This window comes from Myotis davidii, unplaced genomic scaffold (genome assembly GCF_000327345.1).
Source record: "Myotis davidii unplaced genomic scaffold, ASM32734v1 scaffold8, whole genome shotgun sequence".
Taxonomy (NCBI): domain Eukaryota; kingdom Metazoa; phylum Chordata; class Mammalia; order Chiroptera; family Vespertilionidae; genus Myotis; species Myotis davidii.
Genome location: NW_006299520.1, coordinates 894,112 through 913,513, shown reverse-complemented (window position 1 = coordinate 913,513; position 19,402 = coordinate 894,112). Strand labels below are relative to the sequence as shown.

General features: G+C 47.4%; 1 pseudogene; it reads left to right on the top strand.

Annotated features, from left to right (window-relative positions):
* The window catches only part of LOC107184895, a 28,440-nt pseudogene that overhangs the window by 1,030 nt on the left and 8,008 nt on the right, over positions 1 to 19,402 (top strand).

The window sequence follows — 19,402 nt, the reverse complement described above, 5'->3', positions numbered from 1 at the left end:
ATTGATTAGCCATGTCTGCACCAGGCAAGGGAAGGGAGAGAGTCAAGCCTGCCATGGGTTTGCCATCTCTGCCATGGGTGATGATTCCCCTTACCTGAAGGAAAAAAGGCCCTTTCCTTGACCTTTATTCCCTGCCTGCCTAGGCTGCTGGCCAGAACTACATGATGGGCAGGGCTCTGGATTTGGCCTTCGGTATCTGAATCCTCAGCCACGTGATCTTCACACCCCCCTGCTAAATTTCCAGGTATTGCAGCTAACTTCTAAAAGGGATGGGTTTCCATAGGCCTTCCATAATCCTGGGAGTGCCTCGTTAATAGAGAATTTAGAGATGCCCATGCCAGGTGGTAAATGAGAGCCATTCATTCATTCATGCAACCCCTCATTTATGAACCTATATACTGAGCCCTCCTTTATGCCAGGCACTGTGCTAATCCCTGGAGATAGGGACATGAAGAGAAACCATTCTTGCTCTGTGGTGGACTCTCAGGGAATATTATATTTTTAAACAATCATTTAATTGCTTAGCCCATGTCTCTAAGGTCACAGTGTGGAGGGGAAGTCAGAAAAGTGAGCAGGATGTTATACTGCAGAGTCTGAGGGGGAACAGAGAAGGGGCCCCTCCACCACCTCTGGCTGGTCTGAGAGGGCTTCCTGCAGGAGGGGTGTCCTTGCTGAGGCCAAAATGTTAAAAGGGGTGAACCTTGGAATGGGGTGGGAGGAAACAGGAATGAGCAGCAGCTCAGGGGAAGTCCTGAGAAGAGGCCCAGTGGCCACAGGGATCTGCAGATTTCTCTGTGTGACTAGATCATGGGTCAGAAAGGGCAGTGAAAGGGGATGCATGGAGTGGTGATTGGGGAAAAGGTCATGAACACCTTGCCTGCCATGTTAAGCTTGTTTCTCAAAGTTAGTCTGGATTCTATAAACAAGACTCTTCTTGGACAGCACTTCTTTCCAACAGAGATAGATAGATAGATAGATAGATGATAGATAGATAGATAGATAGATAGATAGATAGATAGATAGATAAATGATAGATAGAAGATAGATATATATTGAGAGAGAGGGTGCTAGAATAATATTGGTATGAGATGAGATTCTGGCCTACCCATCAACAATATATAAAATTGTGTTTTACCACATCTTCCTGCTCACTGGTACTACTGTGTGTTTTCTGTTTTAACTCTGATGCATTTTCCAGGATCAATAAAGTTTGTTTTGGTTGCTATTTCTTTTTCCAAGAGAAGCTGAACTTCTTCCTATTTGCATATTGGTCCCATTGGATTTTCCTTTTCGTGACTATCTTTTCTCCTTCTTTACTGTTCTCAAAGGCAAAACTGGATCCAGGTCTCTAAGAGAATGTGGGCTCCCATTCAGTCTGTCTCGTTCTAAATCCTATAACTTCCACCCTGCTAAATTAGGCTCCTTACAGTGCTGGGGTTCTTGTCCCAGACTCAAGGAAGGTTCAGGAACCTGGAGAAGCCTGTGCGTAGATTTTAAATAAGAGTCCAGAGACGAAATATAATTTTGAAAGACATTTGGGGGTCAGAGGAGCTTAGCTAAAGGAGCTAAGATCCAAGATCTAAATTCTCAGGTCTCCTTGTCCCAGGACCCCATGCTTTTTATTACCACAGTTTGTCCTGAGGTCAGGCAGAGATATACACTTCAAAGGGTCAGGGTTCAGTACAGAGTCCATTCTCAGAATGGGGGAATTAGCCTACGGTTGTTCAGGTGTTTGGCCAGTAGGAGGCAATACCATATAGATTAAGATGCCTTTTAGCTGTCTGGCAGCCAAGCAATAACCCCTTTTCAGGTTTGGGGAAATGCCCTCAGCCATTCCCAGATGCAGCCCTGCTGTCATGCTGGAAGTGGTCTTGCATTACATCTGTTGTCTCCCTCAAAAGTCCTTTCAGCATTTCTCTGAGATATATCATTATCCTCTGTTTACAGATGGGGCAGCTGAGGCTTACAGAGCTAGCCGGGTGACAAGAGGGTCTTGAAACCAGTCTGTCTGCTCTTAAGCACCAGGTCACTGGGGGCTGTGTGCCCTCTGCTGGTCACCATCCCAACTTGCAGGTGTTTCCTCTTGCTAGTGAATCCTGGGAAAGGAAGCTCTCCTGATGGATCCTGGGGATGGCCTCAGGCTTGTGTCTTTGTAAAGTAAGTGGTCTGGTGCTCTGAGCTTCATCTGAAATTCTTTTATTCGTGGCTCATGGGGCACCTTCTCTCTCACATCCCTCCATTCTCCACCATCCAAACGTACCTGTTACGTCTCTTACACCCAGGGTCTTGTGTGGGCCCTGGGCATCCTGCTGGCTGGAGGGGAGGGGCAGTGAAACGGGTGGCCCATCTGGTGGTAGATGGGAGGGTGGACTTCCCAGGGCTAAGGATTTCCGGCCCCCATCTGCTCTGCAGTGAGCCCTGTGCACTGGAATACACCACGATGGAGAAAGAGGATCCCTTCTGGACTCATCTCTCTGCTGATGAGCTCATCCAGAGGCACTGAATCCACAGTTTGCACCTGCCCAGGACTCACTCCCCAAGCATTCAGCCCTCTGTGTGAGTGGGGTGGGCAGTGGGAGCTGTGGGGGAGTTAGACTTTGTTCCTGCCTTGCAGTTGGGGAATGGAATGGAGTGGGGCCTTGAAGGTGACACCAGGCCTCATCCTCTACCTCTCCTCACACTGCCAGTTCCAGAAGAAGCATTGCAGTGGCAGCATGGGTGTCCACCCATCCCTCTGTGCCCATGACTATGTGGAGTCCCTGCACCAGAACTTATGCTAAGAACTTATGGGCCCTGCTGTATGGTAAGAGTGACATTCTCGTTCAGCTGGTGAGAGTTCATTTGGGCCCAGATCTTACATTGGGGGTCTGGCTCCATCTCATAGAAAAATTGTCTTTGAATCCATGCTGCTCAATCATCCATCCACCTACTCACTCATCTATTCATTCACTTGCCAGTATTTCCACATGCAATTCATTCATCTATATGCCAGTATTTCCTTCCATCCACTCCTTCATCCACATACCCTCGTTTCCTTCCATGGAATTCATCTGTCTATATCTGCAGTCAGCCAGTTACTTCTCTTCCTGTTTCTATATCCTCCTTTTCCTGCATTTCCCACCATTTCTTCATCCACATTTCTGTATTTATATCCATTCATCCATCCTTCCATCCATCTCTCCTTTTATTTTCCAGTCCATCTGTCCACCTACCTATTAAGCCAGCCATCTATCCATTCATTAAAGCCCGAGGCCCCTGTTTGTTGGTTGAACTTAAGCCCAGGATTGTCTGAGATGGAAATTTTGATGCTCATGTTTTGGGAGAGACTTTGGAACTAATGATTTCCAAGCAATCTACCCCTTCCAAGCTCAAATCAACAGGGACTACATGTGTCTACATTACCGTTTTCTCTGTGAACAAACACGTTTTGGACGCCTCTGTATTCACTTCCAACAGAATCTGCACTTTGAAAGTCACTGTCAATGCTGGGACACTCCAAGTAGTGGGTTCTGAGCACCCATCTCTCCTTGTTACCTGCTACTTGCACTTGGGGCTCAGAGAAGAGAAACAGCCAGGGGTCAGCAATGTGGGTGTTAACATGTGGAAAAGAGGAGTGCAGACTTTCCAGCATCTCCTTGGGGACAATGAAGGTAAGGGGTATGGACTTTGCATGAAGCAGTTCAGGACCTCTGCTCTCTTTCCCCACCAATCCCTCTTGCACAACCAGGAGGATAACTTCCCTTCTGGGTTTCCTAATGTTTGAAAGAACATAATCACCAAAGAGGTGGCTATTTGGGTTCCAGGGTCAGGCTCAAATCTGAGCCGTGTCATGTGAAGCAGATGCAACCCTCATACACTGATGATGGGAAACTGCTTTCTTATCACATACCACTGCCATATAACACAGCAGTCCCACCCTACAAAGCTGTTAAAAATTATAAAACAAAAACCAGGAAACTTTGCTCTTGCTCCTTAATCTGTGTTGAGTGACTTTGGGAAATGAACTTGAGCTTCAGGTTGTTCATCTATTAAGTGGATGTGGCAATGGAACCTTTGAAAAGGCACGTGGGGGGAGTCAGTGGGAACATGCCTGCAAAGCCCTTAGCAGGAAGCCTGGCACCTGGAAACGCCTCTCTGACATGGGGACTGTTGGTGTTGATTTACACGGATCCAAAGGGCCTGTGGCTGCAGCGCTGTTTTTGCTGGTGTTTGTGGGAGTTATTAAGTTGCTTTGTTTCCAAGCTTCCCAGGGCCTAGCGTTCATCACTCACTCAGAACATGAACATGAACATTGCCTGAGCATCTTGCAGAAGTGAACAAACCCAGTCCCTCTCCAGGCATCAGCACCCCTTGGAGGAGCAGAAGAGAAAACAGGTAATTTCAACCCTGCGTGATGGGCACTGAGTTGGAGCAAAGGGGAGGGTCTGGCCACGACTCGGCATGGGAAGGTCTCAGCAGAGGCTATGGCTCTAAAAATGCTTGTGGACTTGATTGTCCTCCATGGACTCTGATGAGACCAGTACAGGAAGCCTTGAGAGAGCTTATGTTCCAACTTACTCATTTCCCAGCTGGAGAAACTGAGGCTCAGAGAGGAGGAGGGACTGGTTCAGTGTAAGTGTCAAAAGTAGGATTTGAACCCTGTGTGACTTTGAAGGCTGTGTTAGTTTGGTTCTTCCAAGAAGCAGACAAGAAGCCAGGATTAGATGTGCAGGAGGAAGGTGAGGGCCTGGGGGAGGCAGTGAGAGCCCCGAGACCAGCTGGGCTGGGCAGGAGGATCGCAGACAGTGCAGGTCTAAGACTGTTTGGCCAGATCAATTGCAAGTCCCCAGGCTAAAGGTGACCATTCCAGGAGTCCCCTGTCCCACAGGAAGAGGCTGGCACTAGCACCCCTGTGCGCTCAGTCCTGGCACAAACATGGTGGTGCATACAGCGGGGTGGCCTCAGGGGCTGATATTCAACTCTTCTCCCCACAGCGAGGCCCCACGAAGGAGACCTGTTCAGTGCATTCCTGTGGTGCCACCAAGCCCCAGTTCCTGTTGGCTCACGTTCTCACTGTGGTCTGAGAGCAAAAGTAATCTATTTCAAGAGAGCGGTAGGCTTTGAGCTAAAAATGGCAAGTCTTAAGTAAATAATCACAAACATCATTAACCAGGTATTTTTAAATGTGTCGGGTTGTGTTCAGCCTTTGAAATATGTGATTCCTTTTCATCTTCATAGCAAGCATACTCAGTGGGTATGACTATCACCCCCAATTTCAAAGGAGGAAAAGGGGGCTCATAGAAGCCTTCAAGTCTCTCTGCTGGGACTTGCCAAGTCAGGCCCTTGAGTATTTATTTGAACCTGTCCCTGGATACATGGCGGCCTGAAATTTGGGTGAGATTAGTTAAGACTCAGAGAGCAGTGACAGAAAACCAAACTCAAGCTAACTTAAGCATTTGTGCACAGGAACTGAAAACATGCTGGGGCAGTGGTATCAGGCAGGGCTGGATCACATGAGGAAGCCCTGAACACTTGCTATCATCGCCTGGCTCTGCTTCCGTGACTGTTGACTCTATTCTAGGGCAGGCATTTTTGCCATGCCCTCCTCTTTTCCAGACTTCTAGCATCCTTACCACTACTCTCCTAGCATCTATCCAAGTATTTCTAACATCAATGCAATAATGGAATTCTATTGGTTAATAGGGCCATCCCAGTGTATAGGGCCATCCCTGAACCAGTCTCTGGGGCTGGAACTGTGGAAAGTGCTTATTTGCCAGGCCTGAGTCAGGTAGCCATTCCTGGAATACTGGGGTACAGGTTGATGTGGTCAGCCTCAGACACATGGAGTGGGGGCAACAAGGGATTATAACATTGGGTGCTGGTACCAAAGAAAGGGAGACAGAGTCCAGAAAGACTGCAATAAACATGTTGAAGTAGGTGGGGCCTGGTGAGAAGGTTGTAGGAGCCCATGGGTGTGTGTTCCTCTGGTCTGCTGGGTCCCTTCTCACAATGAGGTGGGCAGACATCCTGCAGGTCTAACCTTCCCTCCCCTTCCAGCATCTACTGTGTCTATTCCATGTCTCTGCCTGGATGAGATTGCTTACCTGCACTGCCACGAGCAATGTAAGGATTGTAGGGTAGCACCGGGCTGGGGTGTTCCTCCATCATTCCTTGCCTGTCTTCCCTCCCTTTTTACCTGTGCAAACTCATACAAGTAACTTCATCTCTCTGAGCCTCAGTTTTGCCATCTGCACAATGGGGACCATAGCAGCACCTATTCATCAGGTCATTGTGAGGATCAAATGACCTATGTTAGTGGCTCAACATCAAATACATGGTGTTAGGTGCCACTGCTTACTGAGTGTTCATGATGTGCCAACCATGGTTCTAAATATTTACATCTCTTTAAATTTAATTTTAGATATAGAGTGAGGAATGGGTGGTGGAGAGAGAGAGAGAGAGAGAGAGAGAGAGAGAGAGAGAGAGATTCATTGGCTGATTCTTGTATGTGCCCTGACCAGGGGGATTGTACCTGCAACCTGGGCATATCAGGGAAATGCTCTAAAAAACTGAGCTACCCAGCCAGGGGCTACATGTCTTTTATTTAATCATCACGATGACCCAGTGATAGGGGCACTCTCAATCCCAGTTTAGAGGTGAGGAAGCAGCTTGGCACAAAGACACACACCCTATAATCTCCAGAGCCTGGACATGAACCCAGGTCTTTGTCATTCCCAAGTCAGTGCTCTGCATATCTGGGATTACTGATTAGAGGTCTCCTTTAAAGCTCCAAGAAGGTCTATTCACAAGCAGAGAGCCATCCTGCTGTGGAAAGCAAGGGATGCGTGGCCCAATAGGCACAACACATTGAGCTTATTTAATGAGACAGACCTGCGTTCGGGTCTGGGCCCTGCAACTAACCAGTTGTGTGACCCTGGATAAGTTACATAACATCTCTGAGCCTCAGTTTTATCATTTGTAGAATAGACATGTCCTATTTTTGAGTACTACAATTAGATGGTGCCTGTAATGTGCCATGCTTGTATACAGCAAGTGCTCAACACATGCTAATGAGAGCCAACTACGGCCTTGAGAAGGGGCAGGTCTAACAGCCTCCATGGAGAAATAGGGGAGGTTGATTTGTAGAGGGTGGTTGAGGGGCATGGGGTGTTTGTGAGCCTTCTTTTCCTTTGATGGGAGACCAATCACATTCCTTTTGCTCCTGTCCTACAGTTTCCAGTCACCAACCATGCCAGGTGGGATGAGAGGGACCAGGAGAGGTAAAACCTGCCCCTGTCCTTGTGCCCAGCCCTTTCCCAGACTTTCAGAGCAGGTCCACGGTCTGGCTCGGCATGCCGGGGGGATGTGTTGTCCGGGAGGGTCCCCATCACCATGCTTTATAATGACTTCCTGTTGGGTGTTTTGTGGCCGGGTCACAGTGCAATGGACAGCAGAGGGACAGTGGTGCACGTCAGCAGGATTGGATCCAGAGGCCACCCTTCCACTCTCCCAGGGGAGGGCACCTCCTGCAGTTCCTCTCCTCTCTGCAGGACAGGCTGCTCCTCTAGAGAAGGTGAGCGATTGAGGGGGTGCAGGAGGATAAGGATGGTGTCAGCCATGGGGAGGGGTCATTGTTGCCAACAGGCCCTTGTGTGGCTCTATGAGCTCAAGCACACCCCATCGAGAGCCTCAGGCTATGCAGGACGGGGAACAGGTGGGTCTCAGGGGGCCTGCATTGAGCCGTATTCTTTCAGGTCAAAGTAGGTCCCAAATTGCACACCGAGTCCACATCTTCAGACAAGGAAGAGGACCAGGCCGCGGATGACCTGTTCAGGTTCCTCTCCCCCAGGCTGCAGTCTGAATTCGGTAAGCTGCCCTGTTGGTGCACCTGATCCTCAAAATGACCCAGCAGTTTGGGACTAGAGGACAAGAGGTCTGGATTCTGGGACCAGCAGGGGGACCTGGAATCAGGAAGTGTGTATCTCAGTGGCCTCGGTTTCCCTCCAATGAGAAACAACCATTCTTTTCTGAGCTAATAAGTAACCCCTCTCTTCATGGCTGGCCTGCAGCTGGCATGGGGTAGTGGCAGTGACATGGGCTCTGGAATCCTGATTGAATTTGGCCAACTACCTTTTCACCTCGGTGACCTGGTTTCATTATCTGTAAAGTGGAGATGTTGATAGCACCCATTTAATAGAGCTTTCGTGAGGAGTAAATGAGATAAGGTATTTAGCACAGAGAGAACACTTGACTCTTAGCTGATATTAAGCTGTTACTAGACCTCAAGATATTGTTGTAAGGACTCAATGAGATAATGACGTGTTCAATATGAAGCCCATAGAATACCGCCTTGCACCAGGTCGACACTCAATCAGTGGTCGGCAAAGCAGCAGAGAGGCAGGAAGCGCTTGGCATTAACAGGATGTGATAATATGTTCAGTAATTTGCCTGCTGACGGCCCTGAAACAGATGTTAGTGAATGGAGGCTGTTGCTGTTAAGATCATCATTCCCCTGGTCTATTGTTAGGATTAAGTGGATTAATAATTGAAAGGTTCTTAGAAGGAGGCCTGGCATTTTTCAGGCACAGTATGAATGTCTGTTAAACAGATCAGTACTAGTTACAGGTTCATTCTGTTAACCTCATTTTCTTTCACCCTCAGTGGCCCCATTGATACCATCAGAGGGATAATTGCTCTGAGCTTCCCTCTGCTAAAGTGACCTCGGCTGGGCAGAGAGAGGCCGTTTTGGAAGTAGATGGCCTTCCTGGCGAGGTTGAGCTAACCATGCCCGGCCGCGTACTGCTCCTTCTCTCGTCCATCGCTGAGTTGGACCATTGTGTGGGGAAGGCTATGTGGTAAGCACTTACATGGCTGGGGTTAGTGTGTTTTCACCCATACAGTCCTTCATGGCCAGTTGGGAGGCAAATCTCATGTTCCTGTGTCATTAAGAGCCTCAGAGTGTCCTGAGGTGTTCATGGCCATCTCCATTCCTACCCTGAATCAGGGTCCGGGGCACCCAGCCTGTCCATGGCATACAGCCCCGCCGGAGAGCTGACTCATTAGCGAGGACCAGATGCCTGTGCCACCTTCCCTGGCAGATCTCTCCACAGGGGCTCATCCCCCAACACATTACTATAGGCTCTTGCTGAAAGCCAGACTGGGTGCGGACATCCTTTATTTGTGGGATGTCAACGTTAGCTTCTGGGGGTCCAGCATGTCCCAGTGGAACACTTGCTGACTGTGTCTACCTCCCCACTCTGTGCACAACACCCCAATTCCAGGCCCCAGATGCTGGGTCTCTTTCCTGAGAGATTTATCCGGCTTCTAAGATATCTCTTCCCAGCGGTTGGGCACGAAAGAAGTGTCAGGGAATCAGTGCTCCCTGGAGCAGCCCTCACCAGGGACTGGCAGGAGGTGGGGAACAGGCACCAAGCTCCCTCACTCTCAGTTGAGAAATCTCTGAAATGTGGATCTGCTTGCCTTCCAGAGGTCCCCCAGGAGATCCAGCCCTCGGTGTCCATAGTGGTAACAGGAGTGATAACTAAGCCTTTACTCTCTGCCTCCCCTTCCCGTCTCACTTCAGCTCTCCCCTCCCCGGGCTCCTTGGGAACACCTCCCAGAAAAACTCCATGCCCTGGAATCCATGTCTGCCTTTGAGAAACCCCAGCTACGCCTGTTTCTTTATTACAGGGCTTCTCAGATGCAACAGCTCATTGTGACGGGGGCTGTCCTGTCCATTGTAAGATATTGAGCAGCATCCCTGGTCTCCACCTACTAGATGCCAGGCAGCAAATCCGCCAAATTGTGGCAACCAGCGGTGTCTCTAGATGTCACCAAATGTCCTCTGGAGGCACAACTGTCCCGGGCTGAGAACCACTGGTTCAGAGAAAAGCTCACATCACTGCATTCAGCTCTGCTGCTGCCATGGGGCCAAGCCACCTGTCCTCTCCAGGCTCACTTCCTGGTCGGTAGAATGGGGTTAACAGCACCCCAGCCAGGATCATGCTCTGAGGACTCATGTGAAGACACACCAACCATCTAATGTGACAAGTGCTCCATGCACAATAGTAGGTATCGTGTATTGAGTGCCAGTGTGTGTCACACCCACTTCTTTGCTCTCTGTGTCCTAATTCATTTAATCCTCACCACAACTATCCCAGACAGGTGCCACTGCCATCACCATCCCCATTGCTCAGAGGAGGAAACTAAGGCCCAGGAAGGTTAAGAAATGGGTCCAGGGTTGGACAAGAGATCCTTGGCATGCTGCGGTTGGAACCCAGGTAGTCTGGCTCCAGAGAATGTGCCTCTTACCACCACACTAAGCAGATTATTTGGTGAGGGAGGGCATTCTGGTTTTTCTCCCTTCATCCTCAAGGTCACATTCAGCCTCCGTGGAAACAGTAACCCCATCCTTGGGTAATTTTTCTCCTCGGCTGGAACCACACAGGGTTAACCGCAAGCAATCTTTTGCTTGTGCATTTCATCTGTGAGAGGTATGAAATCTGTTTAGGAGAGGAGCCTAAATCAGAAATTAGCAAATTCCGTTCAGCCAAATTTGACCTACTGCCTGTTTTTGTCAATAAAGTTTTATGGGTACTTGGCCACACCCAGTCATTGACATCTTGTCTCTGGCGGCTTTCCGGTCTCAAGAGCAGAGAGGAATATTTGCGACAAGAACTGTATAGCCCACAAAGCCAAGAATATTTGCTCTCTGACTATTCACAGAAAAAATTTGCAGGGACCTGTGGGAAGGAAGATGTGGCCACAGAGGGTTCTAAACTCCCTTTTAGTGTCTTCTTACCCCTGTCTCCACCACCTTATACTTTGCCTGCTCCTTGTGCACGGACGAGGCAAAGGCAACTTCTACAACCTCAGAAGATTCACAGTCAGAGAAGGACATTTTCAGACTGCCCTGTGTCTGGGACTGCCCTGTGTCTGGGACTGCCCTGTGTCTGGGACTGTCCTGTGTCTGGTGTGCAAAGCAGATAGGACACCACATTCCTGGCAGCAGGCGTGACACAGCAGCCCTCATAATGTCTGGATTCCCTCACCTCTGGTGCTGGGAGGGGCTACCTCTGCTTTGTTGTCATTTGAGTCTTGGTCTCAGTGGAGATGGAGGTGGAAAACTAATCGATGCCTTTATGATGTTCAGCCTCCACCCTGCAGGATTTAGCTGAGAGCATTGTGGGTTCAGTAGAGAAGGGATCCTCTGGTGATGTCTGCAGAGTGGGAGGGGCTGGGGGCAAAGGCTTGCTTGCCACAACTGGGTGCAACCCTTCCCTGAGATTGGCTAAGTCCTGCAGCCATTTTTCTAGCGCAGTTTACAGCAGATTGCTGGTCTTTCTTGGCCAGCTCCTTGGTGAGTCTGCTGTGGGAGGAGTGGAACACTTTTGGTGACCTCCAAAATCTCATTCCAAAGCCAGCGTCCTACTCTGTCACTGGATGGGGCAGACCTTGTCAGTTACTGAGCTGTGATGGCGAATGGGGCTGAGTACACAACTCCACCACAATACCACTTCTCCTGGAACCCATGGTGAGGCTAGGTATTACCCATGATCCTTGAAGAGGCATGGCACGAGGAGAAAATATGTACCCTTCTTACATCCTAGAGCAAGGCTTGTCAAACTATATTCTGCAGAACAGATCCAGCGTCATTCAGTAGCACCCATGAGCTGAGAATGGTTTTTATATTTGTAAGTAACTGAAAAAAAATTTAAAGAAGATTTTGTGACAGGTGAAAATGATATGACACTCCCCTTTCAGTTCCCATAATTGGAACACCCCCGTGCTCTTCTGTTTACATTGTGTATGTGGCTATGTTTGCACTATGACAGCAGAGTGGAGTGGTTACAATAGCTCACAAAACAAAAAACATTTTCTGTCTGACGCTTTACAGAAAATGTGTACTGAGCCTCCTCCTAAAGAAAATAATGGTTTGCACCCGACTGGAATTGCCAAGAGGCCAGGAAGTTAGCTATGGAAATTGTGATGCACATGTTACTATGTGTGTCCTGCAGCACTGCAGAGGCTGCGGTCTTAATGGAGCTGAGCAAGGCAACTTAAGGGGAACTGTAAGTGCTGAACCCCAGGAGCTGAACTGGTCAGGAGTCACCAGTGTCCAGGAGTTGGGTAAGTCGTGCATTCTTGGTTTTCAAATGTTGCTGCTACATTAAACTTATTTTGAAATATAGATCCCAGGGCTGTATCACCAGGGGGTTTGAATTCAGTAGGTCAGGGGTGGGATGCAGACTTCGGGCTTTCTAATAAGTCTCCCGCATGATTCCAGAATGTGGCCAACCAGTTTAAGACCCTCTTGATATCTAAGGACCAGGACAGCGCAGGTGCCATCATCACTTGGGGACTCCACTGTGTCCTGGCCTTGTGTGTCCTGCCTCATCAGATGAGTCACACTCCCTCTGCCTTACCACCAGAGACTCTCTCACCCTGAGAGTCAATCTCTGGCGACTTGAGACCCTGAGCCTTCCCAAGAAGCTCCCGGTAAGCTTCCTTTCCTTCGTGTCAGCCTCCTGTGAGGACAGCAGAGTGGCAAACTGGTGAGGCTTGGTGCCTGGGTCTGGGATTGGGCCTGTCTCTTGGCTCTGATCTTTCTCTCTCAGTTCTGCTCTCTCTTCATGGCCATCAGCTCTGCCTATTTCCTAGGGGCTCCATATAGTGGTGGTGGCTTTTATTGGCTCAGATGGGCTCAAGGACTTGAGTCAGACAGTGACTGGGATCGCTGTTTCCTACTGTGAGATTCAGGGCCTTTTCCTGTCTCTGTGCTGAGTTGGTGGTGAGTGGCTTGGTATGGAGTGTGGTGTCTGGGACCCACATAGGATCTTCCTCTGCCTCTTCTACCCACCACAGTGCCCTAGGACCCGATGGATGCCTTTGTGATCCAGCTGCCATCCCTATGGCACCTCAGTCCCAGCAAATTCACTTGCTCCTCTTGTCCACAGAGAGGCTCGGCTCATGGTGTCTCACCAATGGCTGCAAACATGGGAGATATGAGGGGCTTGAGCTGTGGAGAGAGGTAATGGAAGCTTTACCAGAGATTGGGAGATACCCATTCCTTGCCTTGCACTGACATCAGAGGCTCTGGAATTAGCCAAGTCTACATTAAATCTTACCCCTTTGAAGTCCTAGTTGCTGCAGCTTCCTTACATGTATCAGTCAGGATAAACAAGGCAGGTCACATTAAAAAACAGTCCTAAAATATCAGTAGCTTATACAACAAAGGAGCATTTATCATGCATGCTGTGTGTCTATTATAGGTCACCTGGGGACTCTGCATTCTCCACATTAAAGGGCCCCCCTGATGGAGCCGGCCCATCTTGAATATTGCCAGTCACAGTGATAGAGGAAAGGTAGCCTGGAGGGACTCACATCAATAATTAAATGTTCCACATGTCATTTCAACTCACAATTCATGGCCCCAAACCAAGGGGCCAAGAAATGCAGCGCCCCACCCCCCACCCCCACCCCCATGCTCCTAGAAGGAAGACAGCAGAAATATTACTTAATGATAACCACATATGCCTCTGTTTGCTCCACCACCACATGGGACACTAATGCTTACTTCATATAGCTATTATAACAACAGATCTAATGATGCTTTAAAGTGTCTATTATATGGTACCTTTATTTTATAATATTAAAACTCTTTCCTTGCACATAGGCCTTGGGTCTCTTAGGCGTGGTTGTGGGTCCCGGGTTTTGTAAGCATTTTCCATGTTAGGCTTCTGTTCCAATGGTCCAGTCTTCAGCCAAAGCATCATAAAATGTGGGGGCTGGATTGAAATTTTTGAAGGCTTCTAAGCCGTGTGGACCAGAAACACTAAAACCCGAGGAGATTATCAGTCCCTCATCTCAGACCCACTGAAGCAGAATCTGCATTTAACAAGATCCCAAGACCATGTGTATACTTTTAAGGCTGAGAAGCACTGACACAACTGCCAAGTCCCACACTTTATTGGGCATCATTAAAGTAGCAAAACCGACTGCTTCTTGGACTGCTTCCTAGAGGTCCTGAATGGGTAGGTTTGTGTGGGGCCCAGGCTGCCACATGGTGGAGAAACTCATGGGCTGGTGGTCCAGGGACGACTGAAAATGATATTCAAACCTACTACCCCGCTCACGCTATCTGCTCACATCCCTCTAGTGACAGGGAGCTCACCATCTTGCAGATAGCTCAATACATTATGAGGCAGCTGTCAGTGATGTCATCTGAGCAAGCCTGAGCCTCACCAACCTGATGCTACAAAGAGGCTGACTTTAAAGTTTAAAGCCTCCATGTTTACCTGGAGGACCTCAGCCATGCCTCCCCCTCAGTCTGCCTGCATTTTTCTGGATGTCCCCTGCATGTCCTGCTGATGAATATGCAGATATTGCTGTATTTTCTTTGCCAGAACACTTCATTCAGCAGTTCTTCTTTATTCCAACAATGTTCTGGCCTTATTCCCCTTCCTCTTTCAGCAAAAAAAGCCCAGAAACTTCTCATTGGAAGAGTATCTCTGAGGCATCACCTGTACTTTGCAATCAGCCAGACTCTGAATCCCAGTTTGGCGCAGTTTGGTTGCAGCTGCGTCTCTTCAGAAGCCTGAACTCTTTTGGAAAGTGTCAGAAACGGACTGCACACTGGTTCAAGTAAAAAGTTTTCTTTGAATGACTTGTTTCCAAGCAAGGAGGGTGAGGAAGGGCCTCTAGGAAGAGGCTTCAGCAAGAGCAAATTCCTAGAGGAGGCTCTTGCATGAAACGGGGTGTGGGTCCATGTGTGTGTGGTGGGGAGAGGTGGAAGGGCGAGTGGTGGCAGGAACATAAGGACAAGGGAAGTGGGGGCTGGAGAGGAAACAAGGATGAAGGCTGCTGATTGTAGATGGTAGGAGGGGCCAGGCTGGGACAAGCAGGCACTGGAAGGAGGCTGCTGGGGCCATGCAGGTACAGGGTCATGGAAGCCTAGTCGAGGATGGCGGTGCAAATGGGGAGGTGGGTGTGGATGAGTCTTCAGGATGTTGATGGGAGGGAGCCACTCAGGAGAGGTCCTTGGGTAGAACATCTTTCCTAAAGCCCTGAAGAGCTAAAGATTCCCCCACCCCTCCTAACTTGGGCACAGAACAGTCTCCCCACCCCCTGTCTTCCCTTTCCTTCCCCTCCACGTCCTTCTCTCAGCTTGTCTGCTCCATCTGTGCCCAGAGGACTGTCAGATTCAGAACCTCAGTTACCGGGGCTGTGTAACACAGAAACAACTCAAACTCCCCTCCCCTATAGAGAAATCCCACAGGGAAAATGGTTGAAATCTGTGGCCCTAACCCCAGGTCACTGCTGTAAGTAAAGGAAGCGGTCAGTTTCCTTCATCTTTACATCCTCCACCCAGCCCCATGCTGGGCATGTGGAGGCCCTCAGTAATTACAATGGGCGAATGGATGGAGGGACCAATGGAACATCTTACTCATCTTATACCCCATATGCTTAGCTTGGTGCCTAGCACATAGTAGGTGTTAATCAAATTGAACAAATACTGAATGAATGAATGAATGAATGAATGCATGAGGAAGGAGAGAAGGAAGGTAATAAAGAAGGAAGAAACTGTTTTCTCACTTCAATATCCCCAAGGCTTAGTATACTGCTTGGAATAGAATAGTGGTTCAATAATATTTGAATTTGTGCAGTAGGAAAGGAAAGATGAAAAGAAGGAAGGAAGGAAGGAGGGAAGGAAGGAAGGAAAGAAAGAGGGAGGGAATGAGGATGGGAGGGATTGAGGAGGGAAAACAGGAGGAAGATAGGCAGGAAAGGAAGGGTGGATTGAAAGAAAAAAGTATCCTGCTTACTTTGTGTATCTCCAGGCCCTAGTCAGTACCTGGCACATAGTAGGTGCTGGGTTCATGTATGTTGAATGGTAAAGAGCTGTTTTAAGGGCTCAGTGTCCCAGATCGTCCTCTTTTCTGTCTGACTGATGCTTCCCATGGATCCCAGCATTGTGGATGACCTTACCTCTGCTCTCCTAGGTCAGTGAGCAGATCCATGCCTGCTATGCACAGACTGTGGTCTAATGCAGTCCCACACAGCTGCCCTAGCTCATTGCTCCTCAGGGGCCAGCCTGGATGGTCACCTGCACTGCACGATGCACTGGGAGTCCACCATCAGCCATCAGGTGATAAGAAGATTATGGCAGGAATTGGAATTCCCTCCATCAGGCTGTGGTAGGAATGGTGAGGACTAGGTGCTTGGGGCATTGGGCAACATCTCACCCTCTTGGTTTTGGGTGGAAAGTGACTTTGGAATCTGACAAACCTGCATTTGAACTCCAGACCCACAATTTCCAAGCTCTGTGGCCGCAGGCAAATTCTGATATTGTGGGCCTCAGTTTCCCCATCTATCGTATGGGAGTAATGATTTAGAGGAGAGGTTTGTGTGCAGCTTAAACAAGAGAGTGTGTATAAAGCACCTAGCACAGTGTCAGATTTTCATTTATTCAGCAAATGCTTATGAAGTGCCCATCCTATGTCAGGTGCTGACAGCAGTGTCCTGGAAGGCCAGGAATACTTCAGTGACCCACTCAGACATCTCTGTTCTCACAGAGCATTCATTTTAGGGGCCCAAAGCAGGAGTTGGTTCTCTTCCCAAGTGATGTGTCAGCCATCAATGCCCACACTAACCCTGCCTAACAAGCCACTCACAAAGGGCAATGCCTTCCAATATCATCCTTTTCCTTCTACTCCTGAGTCTAGGGGTCAGAGAGCAGTTCTGCTCTGAAGGTCAGCTAAAACATCTGTTGACCTTCATGGGGCTCTCTCACATGCCTGGGGTGTCTTGGCTAAGTTCCATGTCTCATCCTCCAGAGGGCTAACCTGTGGATGTTATCATAGTGAACTCAGATCCTAAAGAGAGACATACACAAGCTCATCTAAAGTCTCTGGCCTGGGGACTTGGCTAACATCCCATTGGCCAAGGCAGGTCACATGACCCAGCCTAGCCTCAGAGTAGACAGGAACTAGAAGTTATTGGGCAAAAGGCTCATATGCAGAGAAGGGAGTAAAAAATTCTTCCATTCATACAATCAGTTACCCTGAGTCTAACTAAGATGCCAGTCAGAGTCTCAAGCACAGAACAGTTAAAGATGGGGGTTTCTGCTTATAGGGGTGGGAGTTGGAGTCCCAGAAGCTGGGATGGTCTCTGAAGAGGCTCCAGGGAGCAGAAAGTGAGACCCCTGCAGCTTTCCTTTGACAGATAGGAACCTGAGACCTTGAGAGGGGACTTGCTGATTTCAGGAACAGAGATAAATGAACTTGGATGTCCATCATCTACAGGTCACCTATGCTTTAGCTTTTATACCAGTATTTAAATTGAGATTTTAGTTAGACAAGTATCATATGAATCAACTTTCCCTGTAAAAAATATTAAAATATTGCAGAGAAAGTTAAATTAGGCTTTGGCCATTATTAATCCCCACTTTCCTCCCTAGAAATAGCACTGCCATCATCAGTTTGCCATGTATCCTTCCAGACCCCTCTGTATGCGTTACATACACAGAAGTATGAAGACAGGATGCAGAAAGTACATTGCAAGGTTAGCCAATCTCAGAATTCCTCCAGAAATATGTATTGTTCAACAACTTTCCATTACATTCAGTTAAACGAGAGGCTAATTCAGTCTTAAGCAACATTATTTTAAAAAGCAAAGTGTAAAAAGTGTGCATATTATGTAAGTTTTTGTGTAAAAAGAAGGAATATTAAGATGTACATTATTTGTTTCTGTTTCAGGAACAATGGAGGATAAGGCAGAAGCTAATCACATGGTTACTTACAGAGGTGCGGGAGGGACAGAACGTACATTTCCCTGAATGTACTTTGTTTGCTAGTTTTGAGTTTGGAGCTAGGTAATTTTTTTACATCCTATAAAATAATTTAATAAAAAAGAAATTAAAGACTGGCCAGCATGGCTCAGTGGTTCAGCATTAACCTATGAATCAGAAAGTCAGGGTTTAATTCCAGGTTGGGCATATGTCTGGGTTGTGGGCTCGATATCCAGTATGGGGCATGCAGGAGGTAGGTGATCAATGATTCTCTCTCATCATTGATATTTCTATCTCTCCCTCTCCCTTCCTCTCTGAAATCAATAAAAAATACATTTTTTAAACAAAATTAAAAAATAGGAACATTTGACACTAACAGTAAGTGAAGTTGGTGACATGACCACACAAAGTAAAAATAACTTCAACTGACATAGACTTATACTGTCTGTTCTTGATGGGTAATGGCCTAATGATACAAAGAACCATGAATAAACCTTTTGATATGTAATCTGGAGACTTTTCCTTAGTACTTGATGTGTAGTTAATCCTTGAGTAACATGAATTTGAACTACACAGGTCTACTTACACATGGATTTGTTCAATAAATATGTACACTCCTCTAAGTGTATATATATATTCTTTTTTAAAAATATATTTTATTGATATTTTACAGAGAGGAAGGGAGGGATAGAGAGTTAGAAACATTAATCAGCTGCCTTGTGCACACTACTCCTTCCTGGGGATGTGCCCACATCCAAGGTACATGCTCTTGACCAGAATCGAACCTGGGACCCTTCAGTGAGCAGGTCAACGCTCTATCCACTGAGTCAAACAAGTCAGGGCTGTGTATATATATTCTTTTGTGGTTTTCTCACAAACTCTTTACCATAGCTTACTTTATTGTAAGAATACAGTATATAATGTACAAAATGATCTAATCATCTGTTTATGTTACCAGTAAGGCTTCCAGTCAACAGTAGCTTATTCAGAGCTAAGTTTTTGGGGGAATCAACATTATACTTGGATTCTTCAGTGCTCCCCAACATTGTTCAAGCATCTAACTAGTTTTGAAAATTCATCCATAATAGTCAACCACTTTGAAATAAAATGCTTTGTTTGGCCCGTTTTGTATGTTTTTAACTAATACTTAACTTAAAAAAGGTATGTGCACATAATTTTAGATGATGAAAGCTATTCTTTTCCCATTTAAATTTCTTAGTTCTCCCTCTGCAGCATCAACTGCCATTCTTCCTTGTTGCTCTCTGGATTGCCCTATGCATTTTCATGCACATAGTAGGCCAGTCACAAATGGGATGCATTTCCAGCTACAGTTATGCACCTCATAGGATTGTTTTAGCAAAGAAAAAATTTAAAAAATATTCATCCTACAAAGTGAAAGAGGGTTCCTTAGAAAACAACAAAAACCAATCACACATTGACTGGTCCAGGTAGAGGATGTTCTTTTCAGTGAGAACAGGAGAGGAACAGGACGAGGAGGGAGGATCTGTTTTAAAATAAAAATTAAAAATTTCTTTATAAGTGCTTTAAGACAGTCATATTACCCACTCCCACTTTAACTGCCAGGCAGGCCGGAAGGCACCTCATTCTGAGAAACCACAGGTAATAATTTAAGAA